The 5,000-nt window shown below is 49.3% G+C and overlaps 1 pseudogene; it reads left to right on the top strand.

The window, feature by feature from the left end:
• The first annotated feature begins 2,226 nt into the window (after positions 1-2,226).
• LOC117693756 (coiled-coil domain-containing protein 12 pseudogene) lies at positions 2,227-2,824 on the top strand (annotated as a pseudogene).
• The last annotated feature ends 2,176 nt before the right edge of the window (positions 2,825-5,000 follow it).

Raw genomic sequence — 5,000 nt, forward strand, 5'->3', positions numbered from 1 at the left:
CACAGCAGGATGGGCGGGCCCAGCCAAATATAAAATGGAGAGACAGGACATGCCCTGTGGGAGTCCACTTTCACCCTACCCACCACACTGGGCTCCCCACCCCAGCCAAAGATGGTGAAGCCCCACAGGTACTTCGTCTCTGAGAAAAAGGCCATGAAGATGAGGCTGTGCAAGTACAGCCCCTCTACCAGAATCCAGTAGTAGTTGTTTGCCAGGAAGTAGAAGAAAAAGGTCCTGGCCACTCGGCAGCCAGCCTAAGAGACCAACCAGGGTTAGTTCCAGAAGGTAGAACCTGCATCTTATAGGCAAAGTTTGGTTCTCATTACGGGGAGAAGTTAGTTCTCTCTAGGCTGCTGGGTTGGGACCAATGTAGTCCATATCTGTGACCAGGTAGACTCAAGGAGGGGGCAGAGAGGAGACCCCTGAGATGGGGGATCAGAACTGTAAGGCTGGATGTGAGATGTCTTCTGTCCTCATGGTAAAGGTCTCTTAGAGATGCCGGGGTGGCCTCCCTCTGTAGTTTAAACATCCTCTGTCCAGGCTATGTCTGAGTCACACACACACCCTTCCCCATCCCCTATCCTACTGATCCCATCTAGTTCTATGGATTCTGGTTCTATGCAAGAGCTCTGTGTTTCAGAGAGCTTTTGACCCTTCTAGGCATGGCTTGGGTATCTCTTCTTTAAGGAAGTTGGCCCAGCCCACCCTGTTAGGCACAAGCACCCTCATCAAAACTCCTGGCTTGCCTCACACCATCTAAATCCACTAGGACCCTGTGCTGTGCCTGCCATCTGCAATGGGAAACCCATATTTTTTTTTTTTTTTTTTTTTTTTTTTTTTTTTTTTTTTTTTTTTTTTAGCAAAATTTCCAATCCCTCTGCCCTCCTTACACACACACACACACACACACACACACACACACACACAGGTGCATGGTCATGTCTGGGTGTGAGGGCTCTGGTGGGCAGACAGCACTTTCCTGGGTCCAGGATGGTAAGGATCACCTGAGCCTGCTGACTTTCCCCTGCCTGATCCATCTCTTTTAGGCCTTCACTCTGGCTGGGTCTCCCTCTATTTATTGAGCCCACTCTAGGTAGCCCTGACTGTCCTGGAAGTCGCTATGTAGACCAGGCTGGACTCAAACTCAGAGATCCATCCACCTGCCTCTGTCTCCCAAGTGTTGGGATTAAAGGCATTCACCACCACTGCCCTGTGCTGGTCAAACTCTTTCTATACTGTGGCGCTTATTTGGCCCTGGTTGCCGTTTGCAGGATCCTAGGCAGGGAAGGCAGCCTGACTCTGATTATGTTGCAGCTCCAGAAAGGGATGAGTGATCATTCTTGAGTTCATAGGAAAAGGCCATGCAGCCAGGTCTCCAACTCAGCAGGTCTGGAGCCGAGCCAGAGAGTGGAGAGCGAGGCTTAAGAGCAACCACTCATCAGGAGAGTTTGAGGTGCCACTGGCTGCTGCTGTCTGTAGAGCAGGGAGAGGCTGACCCCAGAGTGAGATGGGATTGAGAGTGGCCAAGGCAGGTTTCTGAGTGTTTGTCTGGTAGTGGGGCTTTAAGAAGAGGTTATCCTATGTAACCAGACTGAACCCGACCCCATAATTTTGATGCCTCAGCCTCTGAAGTGCTGGAATTACAAACATGCACCATCTCACCCGGCTCAGGGAATGTTTCTCAAGGCATTTGCTCTTGAAGAATTGGCACAAGTGGATAAGGATGGCTAAGTATTCCAAGAAGGCAATCAGGAGAGGAGTGTGGAGGTTAGGCAAAACCAGAGCAATCCACTCCCTCTATTCTCTTCCTCTAAGGTCTGATTGCTCTTGCTTTTCTAGGAATTTGGTTCCACTTAAAAATTAACTGCCCCAGGACACATCCTGGGAGGAGCACATTCCTTAGTCCAAGGACACCTGCTGGATTACCCTGCTGGATTAACATTCAGAGGAAACAGGGATTAACATTCTCAGACCACACCTGCAGGTGGGGAAGGCCCTAGGCAGGTAGACACATTCCTCAGGAGGAATCAATCCTCAACATTTACAGACAAGGGAGGTCCTTGCCACCTCATTCCCCAAAGACCAATCAGTTTAAAAGTCACATTGTTCCACCAATCATATTGTGCCTAGTCACTGTTTAGTCCACTCCGTAAACAGTATAAAAACTGCTCTTAACTTCAACTTGAGGTTCTTCTTGGTTCTTCTGGCCTGTATGCAGAGAACTCCAGTGCACTGGGTTATTATTATCATCCAACCTCAGGTTATTGCAGCGAATCCGAACCGTGAGAGTTTCTGGGGGAGCGTGTCCCCTGGTTTTAGATCTTTAAGTCCAACACTTTCTGACTGAGTCTGCGTGAGGCCAGAGCAGAAAAGGAGGGGGGCCTCTGCAAAGATGGCGGCTGCTCCTGCTGGTGTGTGCCAACTTGAAGAAGAGGCGCTGATGCGGAAAGAACGGCTGAAGGCCCTCCAGGAGAAAGCTGGGTGCAAGGACAGGGGAGATGGGAAGCCACAGCGCAAGAGGCTCAGAGATGTGGAAGAGGAGTACAGGGAACCCAGGTTTCAGAACTATGTCCCAGAGGATAGAGACCTGAAGAGGTGGCAGGTCCCCCAGGCCAAACCAGTTGCAGTGGAGGAGAAGGTGAAGAAGCAGCTGGAGGCTGCCAAGCCAGAGCCTGTCATTGAGGAAGTGGACCTGGCCAACCTAGCACCTAGGAAACCGGATTGGGATCTCAAGAGAGATGTGGCCAAGAAGCTGGAGAAGCTGGAGAAGCAGACCCAGAGAGCCATCGCAGAGCTGATCCATGAACGGCTGAAAGGCCATTAGGACAGCCTGGCTTCTGCAGTGCACACCACCATCGAACAAGAGGCCTGTGACTCTGACTGAGATGCTTTCCGTGTTTCATCTCTTCAGCACACACACATCCTGTGGGAAGGTAGTCTCAGACAGGGATGGGGTTAGGCTGACCAGCACTTCTGGGTCTTGAGAACTGAGCCAGCCCACTGAGTCTCAGCTTCTGTTGGTTGTGACAGTTCATCTCCCAGGGCATTCCACTACCCCGAGTGGGTCAAAGCTGCGATCTGTACATATGTATGTAAACAGAGCTTTGTAAGTTCTGGAAATAAAGCTGCATTTAGTAGAGGCGTGTCGCTTTCAGTTTTTTTTTTTTTTTTTTTTTTTTTGGTGCTCGGGGGGTTGGACTTGGGATGCAGAAGTTTTACTTACTGTTCTTACTCCTGGGTAGGGCCAGCCTAGGTGAGCCTGGAGGGGTGGGCAGCGCCAAGGTTGACCTTCTGCTCCTAGTCTCTAGTCAGACTCAGCAGTGGTCGCCTCGGAACCCTTAGATCACAGATATAGAGACTGGGATTGTCCTCTTAAGACCCCTCATAAGGCCTTGCAGTAGTTTGTGCCAAGGAAGGAGAGAGTCCCACATGGTCCTCTGGACCCCTGCCAGTATGAGAGTGAGGAGGCTGCACTCTGAAGAACTTCACAGAGAACATGGAAGGTTAGAGGCTATCACACTGCTCTCCCTGATCCTGCACTACTACCAGCCATGCATCTCTTTCCTCTCCCAGTCAGAGCTATGGGTCAGTTCTACTAGAGATCAGGCTGTGGTATGCTAGGGTTTAGCTGTGATCTTGGAGCCTGGAGTAAGCTGTGAGCCTCTGTGTTGATTCTCTAGTTGACAGCCTGGAAGCATGAAGCTGATGTAGGTATAGCCATCTGGAGCTCCTCTCTGGGAAGATTACACCTGCAGTTTGCAGGGCCAGCCCCTGCGGACTTCTTTCCTGTTCTGGTTCTTCTTGAAGCAGCAGAGTGAGAGGAACTTCGAAGGGGGTGAGACTTGGTCTTAGGAGATATTTAGGGTTGTTGTGTAATAATTGAAGACCCCCATACTCAGGAGACCCTTCCTCAAGTCTCAGGGAATCACGACCACCCAAAGATCACAAGAAACCATACCTGGATGCAATCAGCAGAGGTTTATTAGGGAAGAAACCTGGCAGCCAGCAGTGTCACCACGCACTCTCGAAGGAGTGGGGTTCCACCCCAACATCCAGTCTGTGGAGGGTTTTAAAGTGAAAAACCACAAACCAGGGGAGTGGGGAGGGGGTTTGAGGGGTTGCCCAGGATTACATAACATAAGAATAGCAAAACATTCCAGAGAAACCCACCCTGAAAGGTTAATAGCCATGTCACTGTGTCCCACCTTCTCATTTACCAACTACTTCAGATTAACTGTCTTCACTTCTTCCTGCTATGGCCCCACCTAGGTGGCTTACATCTTTTTTTCTTTGGTCAGGAATGCCTTCCTGCCTTGGGCCTCTCCCACCCACAGCTGGGCCTACTGCCTGAGGCTTGATTCAGGTAATAGTGTCCTCCACCTGGAATGTGTCCTGGGGTAGTCAAAATCTTACATTCAGTTCAGCATTCTGAGACCTGCATTTTTCTGCCCAGGTCTAAGGGCTATAAAGAAATCTACACATATTTCATAAAATGGCCTTTATAATTTTTCACTCTACATAATAATAAAGCATTTACCTATCTAAGTCTAAGTCACTTTGCTACTGTAGCTGACCTACCTTGGAGGCCAGAAACTGCAGTCTCTGGCATTCAACACCTCAATGTAAAACAGCAGGCTATTAAGTAAAGGATTAATTGTTAGAGCTTTTTCCCTTTTGTGGGGAGCCTGCAGATATCATCCTTGCAGCCATCTTTAGCCATATACCCCAACAAGAGTCTTGATTATAACAGCCTACATTGCTGAGCACATTCTGATAACATCTTGTTTTAGATACCCAGGATCTTCCCTTGGGTGTGTGAGACTTAAAGGTGTGTTACTTAAGGGTGGGACTTAGAGGTCAGGTTTAGAGATAAGGCCTGAGGGCATGACTTGAGGGCGAGATTTAGAAGGGAGACATATAAAAGGCAATAGGCAGACAGAAGAAAGCTACAGAGAATTGGGCACTTGGAATAGGCACATGAGACTTGAGACTGGAACTTG

Source organism: Arvicanthis niloticus, chromosome 21, assembly GCF_011762505.2.
Source record: "Arvicanthis niloticus isolate mArvNil1 chromosome 21, mArvNil1.pat.X, whole genome shotgun sequence".
Classification (NCBI taxonomy): Eukaryota; Metazoa; Chordata; class Mammalia; order Rodentia; family Muridae; genus Arvicanthis; species Arvicanthis niloticus.